Source organism: Palaemon carinicauda, chromosome 28 (assembly GCF_036898095.1).
Source record: "Palaemon carinicauda isolate YSFRI2023 chromosome 28, ASM3689809v2, whole genome shotgun sequence".
NCBI lineage: Eukaryota > Metazoa > Arthropoda > Malacostraca > Decapoda > Palaemonidae > Palaemon > Palaemon carinicauda.
In genome coordinates this window covers 23,318,136-23,334,164 of record NC_090752.1, presented here as the reverse complement: position 1 = coordinate 23,334,164, position 16,029 = coordinate 23,318,136, and positions in this window count along the sequence as shown.

Below are 16,029 nucleotides of genomic sequence, written 5' to 3'. Positions count from 1 at the left end.
TTTTTAAAAAACTGAAGTAAAAACTGGATTTCGCTATGGAAGTTATTTCCAAACTAGAAAACGTCACTCAGTTTTTTAGCTCCATAGAGATAGGTACAAACTTGAGCATTCTTCACTTTTTAATTTTATATATATATTTTTTTATTAGTTCAATTTTTTAAATGATTTAACTTTTACGTTGTTCTATTTATATTAACATTAATACTGAGTCTTTTTTAATTTGTATATTTTGTATATTTTACAGCCCTGATGATGAGACCCAAAGTCTCGAATATTCGGAAAATAAATGTATGATGCTACGCTGGCTTTTCTCCATCCTATTTATATATATATATATATATATATATATATATATATATATATATATATATATATATATATATATATATATATATATATATATATATATATATATATATACACACACGCACACACACACACACACATATATATATATATATATATATATATATATATATATATATATATATATATATATACACACAAACATAATTACACAAGTACAAGTATATAGTCCATTTGCCACCTAGGTGGACCCATGAATGGTCTCTGGTATAAGGTTTCCTTGTGGATCCACCTTCCTTAGGGTTCCCTGAAGCAATCTGGTAGGGTTGACACAATGACAAGTTTGGGGAAAAATTTTTATATGCAAATTAGCGACGCCGTCACGCCATTACTGAAAATTCAATTTACATCAATATTTTCAAAAGTAGCATGCTAGGATCATGAAAGTTAGACATAACTTTCATGATCCTAGCATGTATACTTATGAAAATATTGATGAAAATATAATTTTCGGTAATGGCATCGCTAATTTGCATATAAAAATTTTTCCCCTAAGTTGTCATTGCGACAACCCAACCAGATCCACAAAAAAAAAAAAAAAAAAACTTATACTAGAGACCATTCATGGGTCCACCATTGAAACCATAGGACGGCCAAATCGACTAATACACATATTTTTGTGCATGCATAGTGCACACTGCATATGCACTATATGTGTGTGTGTATGTATTGTATATGTATATATATATATATATATATATATATATATATATATATATATATATATATATATACACATATATATGTATGTATACTGTATATTTATCTACGGTTTAACTATATATATATATATATATATATATATATATATATATATATATATATATATATATATATATATATATATATATATATATATATATATATATATATATATGTATATATATATATATATATATGTATATATATATATATATATATATATATATATATATATATTTATTTATTTTTAAGCACTGGTAAATTATGTTCGGTGATTTTCTTATTTTATTGTATTTATTATATGTTTTTTTTAATTTTTGTATTTTTTATTTCATTTATTATTAATTTTTTTGTGTGGAGAAAAGCAAATCGCCATCAGCCTAAAGCCCCCTATGGATGCTCAGGCCGACAGATCATTACAGAACTAATCCCGTTATCTCCGTTTCACATACACGTTTACTTTTATATAAGTTCTATGAAGTGAAAACTGAAGTAGATCCGCAGACACCACAATATACGTTCAGATTTCAGGGCCCCGCGAACCTTCCACTTTATTCCATTTTGCCTGCAGATACCACAGAAAACCCAATTCACCTACGTTTCCGGTTGCTCGAGCATCCATGAGCGGCTTTATAGATAATGTCACTTAGTTTTGCGATGGTAAGATTTACTGTCCACTAATGATAATAATAATAATAATAATAATAATAATAATAATAATAATAACGCTCTCGAACTACCCTTCTTAAAAATCAAATTGCCCCCGGTAGGGCCCCCACCCCTTGGTTGGGAACCAGTAGCCTACCGCTGATCTACACGTTGAAAATTTTTAGCAATAACTAATGAGGCCTACTATGGTTATGGTATTAGATTAATGATTCATTATAGGTGTGGGAAATAATTCCGGGAAAGGCCTCCCCATTTCTGATTTCCAGACCCGAGCCTCAAGGATAGACCGCCAACACTCTCACACTTGACAAACTAGAGAACCGCAACGAAGACGGTTTGCTTTCCCTACACACGTTTAAGTCCAAAGATTATTCTATACCGGGACGGTCGGCACGGATATCACCTCGATGTTCAGACGCTTCTCCAGGGCGCAGAATAGTAAATCCCAATCAAGTGTGGTTGGACTGAATCAGTTACGTCAATGACAGTTTCACAAAGAGTTAGGGGGAGCAGTACTGTAAAAGTTAAAACGTTCTAAGGACCACCGGGAGGTAATACCGTAGAACATTACAATAAAGGATTGACACCGATAGCTTTAGATTGATGTGAATATAAACTTACCCTTAAGTCATATCTCACCTCATGTGATAACTCATTTAGTCATTTCAAAATGTAAAGGTGAAGTTAAAAACAGTTAATAATTTTAACCTAAAATTGGCGTTTATTTCCATAAAGTACAACAGGAATTTTCACCTAACTGACACAGGAAAAAACAACAAAACTACCTAATTGAAATTTGAATAAAGACTGCATGGCATATGAAAAATGAAAAATTCCAAAAAATGGTCAAATCAATTAAATCGTAAATCAATAATCAAATGACTAATCAACCAATGAAAGTAAAAATGGTGACTGAAATAATACCAAAAGTTCTACTCACTACTTTGAACACATTCCTCTCGGGCAATAGAATTTCAAACTTGATAGATGGGAACGGGAACACAACTTATATTAATGGACACGCCACGAATGATTAAACCAGACAGTTTGAACATGACTTCCTAGCTAAATGTGCACATCGTCAAATAAAGGCTAGAAAAAGAGGGTGGACAGTTCCTTGGACAAGGTTGAGCACCGTTAATTAGTATGCACGCTCTTGAGGGTTGATTGTAGACTAGTGGAAGCATCTTGTGAATTGTTAAAAACACGGTGCATCTTTAGTTCTGCACAGTCGTGTTTTATCTTCGTATGCCTATCTTCTAAATAATGGCTCAAAGTAAGGCATACTGTTGGTCAGTAACTGGTTGACCAACAGGTAGTTGAACCGACGCCTAAGTTATAACGACGTCTCAGATGAAGAGGGTATGCCTACGTCCGCCTTCCACGCTTCCTGGTTTTTAAGTTGGCCGCTCACACGCTTCTGCCTCCTGCCGCTGAGCTGGTTCGAGCCAGTCAAGTCTTCTTCTTAAAATTTCCATGAGTACGTGGTTTGCTGACGGGTGCTTCTTCTTCAAATTTCCATGAGTAAGTGGTTTGCTGAAGGGTGTTTTTTATAAATACAAGGATCATTCTTGAAACTCCATTTGAAAGTAATTATAAAGAAATCCTACTGTCTGGCTTATAAAAATTAATATACGTACAAAAAAATTAAGTGGCGTTTAGTGATGTTCAATTACACAGAAAACAATCCTAGCTAAACAGACTTATAGAAAGGTACTGAGATGTAAATAGCAATAAGCTAAGATCAATGAGTTACATAAATTGACGAGTTACTTAAATACAAACCAATTGTGGTTAAACATACAAAGCTTCAAGAGCATTTGGAACAGAACGCAACCAAGTGCTGTTTTTGAAAATTGTCGACGGTCGGTTGCATCGTCAAGCAATGTACTGTGAGGTCACGAAATGAGAGAAAATCATATACAGAGGAATGAGGTGATGAAAGGCAAAGCATTACAGGTGAATGATGGACATGTTAGTTTCAATGAATATTTAAGGGTATAATAATGAAGGTTACAAAGGAAACAAAAGAAAAAAGAGATGAGTAAAACCCAGAAAATAATAAAGAAAAAATAAAAAATGGAATAACGGCGGTGACTAGAATAAAGCGTGGAAAGAATTTCCACACCCTGCCAAGTAAGAGCGAGAGAGAAGGGGGGGGGGTCCACTAACAAGATGGAGGGTACGGAGGGAAGGGGGCATTCCCCATCCCATTCAAATTTACAGCACTTTCTGGAATAAGGCACGGGCTTTATCTGCAGCCGCCCTACAAGGTTGCCCTCGAGAGGACACAGGATCAGCTTTGTGAAGAGGGGCGACATCATCAGAAGAATCGTCATTTAGAGGGTCCTCTGAGGGAGGATCTGGTAACTGGGGTGTCGTGAGCGCATCAAGACCACCTTGCTCCAGATCAGTGATATAGGGACCTGCGACATTTATCTCCAATGGGATAAGACGGTTAATGGGACGCACATATATTCCATGAAGGGTGCGCACCTTCACAGATCTAATATGACCATCTTGATCGGGGTAGGTTTCAAGAATACGGGCCATGGGATAATCTTCCCGATTTACTTCATCCAAAATTAACAAACATAAATCTCCAATTTCAGGAGGTACAGGGTGGATACGATTATTTTTTATGTGACGTTCACGAAGGGAATTGACATAATCCTAGGTCCATCGTTTTAAAAACACTTGCAACATGTTTGTGAGTTTCTGATAACTAGCTGAGAGGCTCTTCCCTTCCTTGTATGTGGGGTCATTGAGGTCGGTCATAAAGACCTGAGGAGCAAGTGAGAGGGTTCGACCGTAAAGCAGATGACTCGGAGTCAAGGGGGTATCAGTAACGTCATTGACATCCAAGTAAACTAAAGGTCTATCGTTGATGACGCATTCGGCTTCTTGTACCAAAGTGACAAATTCATTATAGGTAGGATACAAGTGATACATGGCTTTCCTTAAATTAAGTTTGGTGAAGCCTATTAGCCCTTCATAAAAACCTCCCTGCCAAGGGGCACGGGGAGTGATGAATTTCCAGGTCAGGTTATGGGAAGATTTAAACCCATCAATTACAGGGTGATGCATAAGTTCAGTTAGAAGAGTTTGACCAGCTTGGAAAGTGTAAGCATTATCAGAGACGATACAGTGTGGCATACCAAATCGAGCGGCAAATCTGCGCACTGCTTGCACAAGTTCAATGACCGTTAGCAAAGTTGTGACTTCTAGAGCCACGGCTCTGGTTGCTGCGCAGGTGAAAAGCAAGATGTAAACAAAATCTACGTGTGAATTGTATACCTTAAAAGCTCCAGTGAAATCTAAGCCAGTTACTCGGAAGGGCACTCTTGAAATGAGGCGATTGGGATGATAATGGGCTAATGGAGGCATTGGGTACGGTCCGCTTGCACCTTCCGGCAGTGGATGCAACGGCTCAAAATTTTCTTGATTTGCTGCCGCATTTGGGGAACCCAAAATTGTTTACGCAATTCAACAAGGAGTGTTGAAGTATTACAGTGCAGCAAACGTTTATGCCAATGTCTGACGATAAGTTTCCAAAGGGCACAATGATGTTCCAGCAAAATGGGATCTACATAATCTAATTCCACGGGGGCATTACTGAGACGGGAACTAGCTTTGAGAAGACCTTGGTTATCCAGGTAAGGTTTACGTTGGCCGATGAAAGCTCGTTCGTCCAAATTGAGATGAACGTCTTCACCTTGCACCTGCTTCAGAATGTTAGGATAACTTTGGGCCTGGGAACATTTCAACATGAATGTTAAGGGTGGAAAGTTGAATTTATTGGTTAGATTAGAGCAACATTGTGACAAGGGTTGTATCCATTGGGGAATTAAACGAAGGAGTGCAGTGTAGCACTTGATCGCATCGTCAAGGGAGCTGTAATGATCAAACAGTCGTACTCCGGGGGGATCGAGCCGAATAGGGCATGCACATATCTCGGGGTTAATAGACAACCTGCTTTGATCGGGCTACTCTGAAGGGTTACTGAGCCAAGGAGGGCCTTGTAGCCAAAATTTATTCTTAAGAATATGCCTGACAGCGACACCACGCGATGCCAGGTCCGCAGGATTGCTATTAGTGAGGACATGCTTCAGGTTAAGATTACAAGTTAATTTAATGTTGATTATCTCCTCCACACGGTTAAGGACGTAAGGGGAGTTACTTTTAGAATTATGGAGCCACTGGAGGGCAGTTGAAGCGTCGGACCAAACAGTGACCGAAGCGTATATGCCAGGGCGCAGTTCTGACAAGTGTTTGGCTAAACGACAGCCCAGTAAGAGTGCAATTAACTCAAGTTTGGGAATGGTTAAACTTTCATCCATTTCCAACATGCGTTTAGGGGTGACTCAGGCTTTAGCCGTAAGGAGGCAAGAATTACCTTCCTGGTTGACTGCCATCATGCGCATTACGAGGGACTTTAATTTGTTCAAGACCTTTGTACCTTTTGATGATATCACTTAGTTCTTGAACTTGCTCAGGGTCAATAGGGGTGTCCCAGCCCTTGTCAGTCATCCACAATTTTTGAATGAAGAGTTTGCCTACAATTGTTCCAGGAGAAATAAGACCAATAGGGTCATAAATGGAAGAAAACAAGGACACGACATTTCTTTTAGTGTTGATGTGGGAATGACTTATCTCTAATTCAAGGGGTAATTTAACATTCAAGGTATCATTAACAGCATCCCATTCAAGACCGATGTAATCATGAATGCCTCTTTCTGTGAAATTGCCATTAAGAGGGGCATTAGTCGTCCATTTGGCTAACGGCATGTTAGCCTTTAACATAAGTGCCTTAATGAGGGGCCTCTCACTCAGAATGTCTTTGGGGTCGCCATAACAGCGTTGAAAGTTATTAATATAGAAACTGGTTTTGAGTGTTGACGCCAATCTACTGGACTGACTGTCCAAATGATGTTGGATAGATGGGTTAAGCAAGTAAGGGCTCGAGGTGGCGTCAAACAGAACGACTTTAAATCGATATGCGACGATCCTTGTCATTTCTGGATCTTCAAAGAAAAGAAAGCGACAGAAGTTTCTCTGTTCTGGGACAATCCCTATGCGAAGGAATGCCTTGGAAATATCTGCAGTTAAACCAAAGGGCTTCTCGCGGAACATTAAAATCCTCGATTGAATCTTCGATGCAAGATTTGGTCCTGTGTACAGAGAATCGTTAAGAGAAAGTGAATTTGGGTTCGACCTGGATGATGCGTTGAAGACAATACGTATAGGGGTGGTGGCTGAATTCTTAAGTACGGGATGATGCGGTAAATAATGTACTTTTCCATCAACAGGGGTGCCTAAGGGGACAGGCTCAATAATGTTTTCTTCAAGATACTCATCCAGAATCTTACGGTAATCAGTAACCAATTGGGGGTTCTTTGATTTTTTGACTGATATGAGTTGGGCAAAGGCTCTAGCATAATTTGAAGCGGGACGCTTATCACTCTTGAAAGGTAGCTGAACAACATGCGTTCCGGTTTTGTATTGAGTAGTTCTTTTGAAGAGATCAACTGCTTTCTCTTCAAGATGGCTGAAGGGTTCTTTAGTGATACCAATGGTGTCAAGTTTCCAAAGGTTTTCAAAAGGCGGGTTTATAGTCATAGGCGAGTCAACATCAATTCGGTTAATGGTAATTGTGACTGCGCTGACATCTCTTGGGTCCACGTCAGGACGTGACCAATCAGGCAACTCTCCCCATACCACGTAACCGGCGGGAGTGCAAAACAGGATTACACCTTGGATATTATTGGTTCGCTTTAGGAGCCTGGGAAGATAATCGGCACCGAGAATGATCTCAATACTGGCAGCCTTATCATCGGGACGTTGATCCGTGAGATGAATTCCATTAGCTTCTAGCGTACGGACAGTACGGGTGTAACCTGGCGTATTGATTCCTTTACCTACATTGGCTCTAACAATAGCCATAATCTTATTTCTCCGTCTGCCGATTTTCATATTAAATTGTACTAGATCAGAACTCTTAGGGGGTTTGGTACAATTAAATGAGTTAAGCTGGAACACCATCTGTCCAACAGGTTTAAGATTTAATGATTCGACAACATTTGGGTGCACAAAAGTACGTTGTGCACCAAAATCTAGAAAAACTCTTGTGGAGTGTTTAAATTTACCGGAGACTAATTCGGCAGTGAAAGTTAGTAATGCAACTGGGGTGAGGTCATTAGGCTCAACACACGTGGTGTTGTTGCGGATACAAGCAATGTGATTGAGGTTTACCGAAGGGGTATTGGTACTGGGAGGGATAAGGGGTTGCATGTCGGGGGGGTTATTAATGGGAGGTGTAATGGGTTGCATGTTAGGGGGGTTATTAATGGGAGGTCTAATGGGTTGCATGTTAGGGGGGGGGTTATTAATGGGAGGTCTAAGGGGTTGGGAGTTAGGGGTGTTGTTAGCAAACCCACTAATGGGTTGGATGAAGTGGTTGGATACTGCAAGGATATTTGGGCATACAGGCAATTTATGAGCCTGCTGACAGTTCAGACAAGCAATGGTTGCATTGCAATTGCTGGCAAAGTGTTGAGTGGAAAAACATTTTGTGTAACGATTCATTTCTCGAAACTTTGATATCTTACTTCTTGAATCGGGGAAATGGGGACATTTGGATTGCACCTGGTCACTATTGCCACAAAAAATACATTTACCTCTAGCAGTCCCGTTAATGGGGCCAGCGATAGGCCATCCATTTGATCGACTAGGAGTCGTTTGTAGATCCACGGACCGGACAGGGCCGTTATTAACTTTAAGTTTAGGTATATGATTGTTCACGTTGGAGGAAGGAGGGCTAGGCTGTTTAAGTGATTTACCGTGAGAGCGTGAGTTTCCGTAACGGTTGGCTCGCGCGGGTTTATCACAGGTATTAGGTTTGGGGCCGTCGTCAGGACTAGTCATGAGCTTCATCATTTCCTTCGTGCGAGTATGAGCATACAGGTCCCTTTTCATTTCGACCAAGGTTACTTCCTCGCAATTGTAATATCGGTAAACTATACCTATGTGGAAGGGTTTGAGCTTACTAGTGAAAACATGCTCTAACATTACCTCTGGTAAAGATGACCCAGTTAGTTGTACATATTCAGTTTCCGTGTTGTCCCATTCCATGAGGAAACGATGGAGATCAGTGCTATCATCATTAGGGGAGGATGCTTTATAAAATTTATTTATCACAAGGTGTTTAGTCAGAACGGGGGACTCATACTCTCGTTTAAGACTGTCTATTGATCTTTCATACAGACCCTCTGTCCACACTTGGTTACCGAGAAGTTTACGCGCTGGTCCCTCAAGGGTACGCAACAAAATCTGGTATTTTTCTGTGGGAGAATACTTGGGGTTTTCATTTTCCGTCTGGCGAAACAAACTCCACCAGCCGACCCAACAATCTCTACGACCATCGAAGGGAGTGGGATCAGGATCTGCAGCAACTGAGACGCATACAAACTGAGGGTTAGCGTTAGGCGCTTGAGGGGGATTTGAAGGGTTGATTTTTCCCTGTGTTACAAGTTGGAGGTGCATCATTTCTGTGTCAGTTAACAAACTGACAAGATCGGTATTACTAGACAGGACAGTGGGGTTGTTCCAATGAGGTTTCCACAAAGTTTTAAAGTCCCTAAGTTCCGCAAGAACTCTACTTACTTTGTTTTTACAGTCCTCTAAACCCTCAGGGATTGCACAGGCAAAATCTATTGAGGAAACAGCTTTCAGAATTATGTTTGGCTCTTCGTAAATGAATCTGAACTCCTGCGTTTGTTCGTCAAGACGAGCATTAAGGTCTAAAGTAGCCGACATCTCATTTAATGTGACTGTCTTTGGCCGCCATCTTGGGAAGACCATGAGTAAGATGATACAGAAAGTCCACAAAAAAGACAAATTATGCAGACGAACAAAGTCGAACTTAAATAACACACGACACAGAGAATGTTACAGACAAAGGGTCACCGAGAGGGGTACAAAGGACAAGGATAAAGGTAGCCTACCTATAACGGGGAACAGTAAACCAAAGCATGAAAATAAATTAATGGTTAAGGGGAAAAATGAAGAGATCAAAATAGCAGCCCCAAAGCTCACAGTACATACAAAAAAACGTGCAACATATACCGATGACCCGGACAAATAAAATAAAACCTGAGTTCTCCTTCAGGGTAGAACTTTCTGGCTAAAACGCTTGGTTACACAGGTGCCTTTATTCGTTAAAGGTTACCATAAATTACGTCCTAAAACACTGTACATCTCGTTACCTATCAAAGTCTGGGCTTAATCCTTCTACAAGTTGGCTAGTGTGTGAGGGTTTGAAGTACGACTTAAGCGGGTGATGTTTATATAGCGAAAATGCTACAAATGAATTTATAATGTTTAAAATTTCATTATTCCACAAATCAATGGTGTCAGATCCGGTTCGAAGGACCAGTGTTATCTACTTAAGTGTGGGAAATAATTCCGGGAAAGGCCTCCCCGTTTCTGATTTCCAGACCCGAGCCTCAAGGATAGACCGCCAACACTCTCACACTTGACAAACTAGAGAACCGCAACGAAGACTGTTTGCTTTCCCTACACACGTTCAAGTCCAAAGATTATTCTATACCGGGACTGTCGGCACCGATATCACCTTGATGTTCAGACGCTACTCCAGGGCGCAGAATAGTAATTCCCAATCAAGTGTGGTTGGACTGAATCAGTTACGTTAACGACAGTTTCACAAAGAGTTAGGGGGAGCAGTACTGTAAAAGTCAAAACGTCCTAAGGACCATCGGGAGGTAATACCGTAGAACATTACAATAAAGGATTGACACCGATAGCTTTAGATTGACGTATATATAAACTTACCCTTAAGTCATATCTCACCTCATGTGATAACTCATTTAGTCATTTCAAAATGTAAAGGTGAAGTTAAAAACAGTTAATAATTTTAACCTAAAATTGGCCTTCATTTCCAAAAAGTACAACAGGATTTTTCACCTAAATGACACAGGAAAAAACAGCAAAATACCTAATTGAAATTTGAATAAAGACTGCATGGCATATGAAAAATGAAAAATGCCAAGAAAATGATCAAATCAATTAAATTGTAAATCAATAATCAAATGACTAATCAACCAATGAAAGTAAAAATGGTGACTGAAATAATACCAAAAGTTCTACTCACTACTTTGAACACATTCCTCTCGGGCAATAAAATTTCAAACTTGATAGAGGGGAACGAGAACACAACTTATGTTAATGGACACACCACGAATGACTAAACCAGACAGTTTGAACATTACTTCCTAGCTGAATGTGCACATCGTCAAATAAAGGCTAGAAAAAGAGGGGGGACAGTTCCTTGGACAAGGTTGAGCACCGTTAATTAGTACGCACACTCTTGAGGGTTGATTGTAGACTAGTGGAAGCATCTTGTGAACTGTTAAAAACACGGTGCATCTTCAGTTCTGCAAAGTCGTGTTTTATCTTCGTATGCCTATCTTCTAGATAATGGCTCAAAGTAAGGCATACTGTTGGTCAGTAACTGGTTGACCAACAGGTAGTTGAACCGACGCCTAAGTTACAACGACGTCTCAGATGAGGAGGCTATGCCTACGTCCGCCTTCCACGCTTCCTGGTTTTTAATGGGCCGCTCACACGCTTCTGCCTCCTGCCGCTGAGCTGGTTCGAGCCGGTCGAGTCTTCTTCTTCAAATTTCCAAGAGTAAGTGGTTTGCTGAAGGGTGTTTTTTTATAGATACAAGGATCATTCTTGAAACTCCAGGGGAAAGTAATTATAAATAAATCCTATTGTCTGGCTTATAAAAATTAATATACATACAAAAGAAATAAGTGGCATTTAGTGATGTTCAATAACACAGAAAACAATCCTAGCTAAACAGACTTATAAATAGGTACTGAGATGTAAATAGCAATAAGCTAAGATCAATGAGTTACGTAAATTTAAGAGTTACTTAAATACAAACCAATTGTGGTTAAACATACAAAGCTTCAAGAGCATTTGGAACAGAACGCAACCAAATGCTGTTTTTGAAAATTGGAAAGTGGGAGTGGCCTGTTTGGAGTCTGTTCAAAATGTTCTGATGTACCTCTAATTTCAGATTACTTAGTTAGAAAATTCCCATTTAAATTTTTGAATGGTAAATTTCCTCTCTTCCTCTTCTTTCCAGTCACTTCTCCAATAACCTCATATGCATGTCTTATACTTTTTCCATCTCCTTTATTTACCTCCGCCAACTTCTTTGTTTCGAAGGTTATCTTTGGTTTTGTGTGTATTTACCTATTTATATTTGTATATAGCTTTATTTGTGATTCACATAACTCAAGAACTATTTGACCGAATCTCATAATATTTGGTAGGACTGTTGGCCATCATCCAGGGACAATTTGATTAGAATTTTGGAGGCATTGGGTCAAAGATCAAGGTCATGGTAAAGAAAAAGTAAAAAATGTATGTTTACTATATTATGTTCTATTTTATCAGATTTATATGAAACTAGTTCCAAAATTTCATACTTCAATTGCCTATCTTATAATATACAACAGGATCAAGGTGAAGGTCCTGAAAAGGTTTGGAAACATTTTTTTTTTATATCGTGGTCAAATTTTCTCCGATTGCTTAAAACCATTTTCAAAATGTGCATCCTTCAATTGCATAGGGCACCAGCCACCCGTTGAGACACTACCACTAGAGAGTTGTTGGGTCCTTTGACTGGCCAGGCAGTACTCTCTATGATTACACCTTAGTTTGTCTTTGCCTACACATACACCAAGTAGTTTGTCCTATTCTTTCCACATTCACCTTTGCCCTCATACAACTGACAACACCGAGATTACAAAAGAATTTTTTTTCGCTCAAGTGGCTTGAGGATGTAATCGGGCATGCTGTTCTAGCTGATTTCTCTTGCTCTTGTTTTATTTTCTTATAGCTTCTATATGAAATATCTAATTTAATCTTGTTATTGTTCTTAAAATATTTTGTTTTAATAGTTTATCATTTCCCAATTTGTATGAAACTAACGCCAAAATGTGCATAATTCAAGTGCTTATCTCGAGATAAACAGTTTGATTAGGACAAGGTCACCAAAAAGTTGAAAAACGTCTTTTTGCTATATCATGATCAATTTTCATCGCATTTGCATGAATTTTGTGCTAAAATGTGCATAATCCAATTGTCTAACTTGTTGTATACAACATTGTAGTGACGGAAAAAAGTATGTATGAAAAAATGTATCATACTTATTGTACAAATAATGAGAGCAAAAGTCGTATTTCTATATTTACTTTGATTTCTGCTCAATAAAGAAGCACAGCAAGACTCAGACTGTTAGTTTTATCGTCTTTGTAAGCTTAATAATGAAATGTATGTGCTGGTCTTTGTAAGTTGGAAGCACAAACGTTAATCAGATAATATTGACCCAGGAATGACGATGAGGACAATGGAAAACATGTCAACCCTGAACAACGACTCAGGCAACCACTATCGATTGGATAATCTTATCCTATGATTAAAGATTTTGTCACATCACACCTTTACAACAGCTCTTGAAAACTTGCCAGCTCATGATGGATACCGAAATTCGTATCATTACTCCTTTGACATCTAACTCACTGAATCCCTTGCCAAGATTCCTGGTGATGATTTTCATCAGTCTTGAAGATTTTGAATTCTGATTGGAATTAATTATATATCAAATAGACTAAAGGGTTTTACATGAAAATTGTGCGCAAGTGTTTTAGTATATGTATTCACTTACCAAAATGTTGATTAAGATATATAAACATCTGGAATACATCTGATAAGATCATTTCTTCGCGAATGAAAGTACTTTCAGCTGTATACATAAAAGTATCTTTTATTCCTAAAACTCTCTGCAAATATTCTAAGATAATCTTTTGGCAAGCAACTTGACGTTCACTATTTTGGTAATTAAATGCTGACCTGGGGATCTTTCGTTTTTTTCAAATGATACATCAATAACCATTCATATTATAATATATTTGCTCCAGTGTTTTGGAAATCTAAAAAAATATTTTTATCATTAATTAATAATGGAAATGTTATCTTGTATTAATTGATTTGGTTGTCTCTATGTTGAAACTAGTATAGAGACACTGATTCGACCCAGTTAGTTGAACGTTTATAGGAGTGGTAAGAAATAAGAATAAAGGACACCAAAATCCCCAGCCTTGCATTCACTGCAAAGACTACCAGCTATCATTATCTTTGATTCTTCTTCGTATTTTAACCTTATTAGTCCCCTTATATAGCCGCTGGAGTCAATTACCCCAATCCATTTCTATTCCTCACATGTTTTCCAAGTCAACCCCCCCACCCCAACCCCCACAACACCTCACCCCAATCCCTCATCACCACATCCATAAATCTCACCCACTGACGCACCACATTCTTCTTCCAAAGCTTTTCTAAGCTTTCTTGATTGGTTTTACCCCCTCCTTTCTTATAACATGGCCAGAGTATATCAGACGATATTCATTACCCGTATCTTTCACATTCATGACACATACCACACATTCTTCTTATATCTTGACTTCGTTCCTTTCCATTAATGACATCCCTTAAAATCATCATATGAGTACTTTCTCTTTTCTCTTATGTGCCCAAGTTTCTGTCCCATAAAATAGTACGGGTCTGATAACTGTCTGACAGATCTTTATTTTGAGTCAAAATAGCATTTTCTTTTCTAAATAACTCCACTTATTTCTCCCAATTATCACCATGCCTCTTCCACTCTGGCTCATTGCTTTCTCGATACCACCTTCCTTTGCTATCATTGATCCAAAGTAGTTAAACACATTATTCTGTTTTAGTACTGCTCCCTCTTCAACTTGAATGTTTACTTCTTCATTTTCTTCTATACTACAAATCATTAGCTCTGTTTTTCAATGTTCACCTTCAATCCTTTCCTTTCTAGTACTCCTTTCTATACCAAAAGAAGAAAAAAAACTTTCTAACGTTTCTTTTGTGTTTGCTATAATGACTTAATTATTAGCAAACATCAGTTCTCGTTGTTCTTCATTTTTCATAAATTCTGATGGCAGTGTCTATAAGAATGAACTGAAGGCTATCCTTCACGGGGAATACACCATTCATCCACTTAGGATATTGATTGCAAATGAACCAAAGTCTGTAACTGTTCTTTTTTTTAAAGTTAATCTTAACAGCAGTTAATACCAACTTTTATTTAACATGAACTATTTTTTTACCGAAGCGAAGGGCAGAGGAAGAAATAAAATAGAGGAAAAGGGATATGGACGATATATCTCAAGAGTGGTAATTAGTCAGTTAATGAAGTCAGATTAGCAGTAACCTGTCTCAGGAATATTGAACCTAACTCACCAAGCAAATTTGTTTCTATTAAAAATCTAATCGTATTAAAGGTAAATGCATGGTGAGAAATACATTCATATAATCATTATATACTCTGGAATGAAACTAAAAAAAAAATCGAACACTCTGATAATGGTATTAAGCTAAATTATTCGTTATCATTAAAAGTGTTGAGATAAGAAGGTGACCCACAGTATTTGGCTCACAACCAAGTATAAATCTAATGCTAAATGGAACAGAGGTAAAGCAAGAGTTTACAGATTTTGCAGAAATAGTATTTGATCAGCTAGGATTCAATGCTGTCCTTTTGTAGTTATACAGGAGTCATAACCATTGTATGATTGGACTATATATATATATATATATATATATATATATATATATATATATATATATATATATATATATATATATATATATATATATATATATATATGCGTGTGTGAGTGTGTGTATTATGCATTAACGTAATTTTTGCTTTAATCTTTGTCAGCTTTGGTTCTGCATTTTTTGTTTTATGTAAATTTATTATAATATTTTAGTTTATAAAGAAGTAATTGTAAATTTAAAGTTTTTTTTCTGTTGAAGTTCTACTTTAACCTCCTCCCCGCTCATTTAAAGATTTATAAGTGTCTAGTTTTACGCTTTGTTTCTTTTCTGGGTTTTTCGAGTCCTTGGTGAGAAGAGACACCGGAGTTTACTTATGAGGAACTCGATTGCTAAAGAACTAGTTCGAGCCCAAGGTTTCCAGGACCTACTGTAGCTGCTGGCTAATGTTAGCCTTTTGAGGATTGCGCCACCCACTGTTGACGGCTTTTTGCAGGTGCATTTCTGCCACCTGCGGTGTCTTGCATTGCCTGATGATTCTCTTCTGCGGTCTGCATCGCCAACGCTGGAATACCGGCTTTCAAGGTGGACCCAGGAGAGACTCCTCCG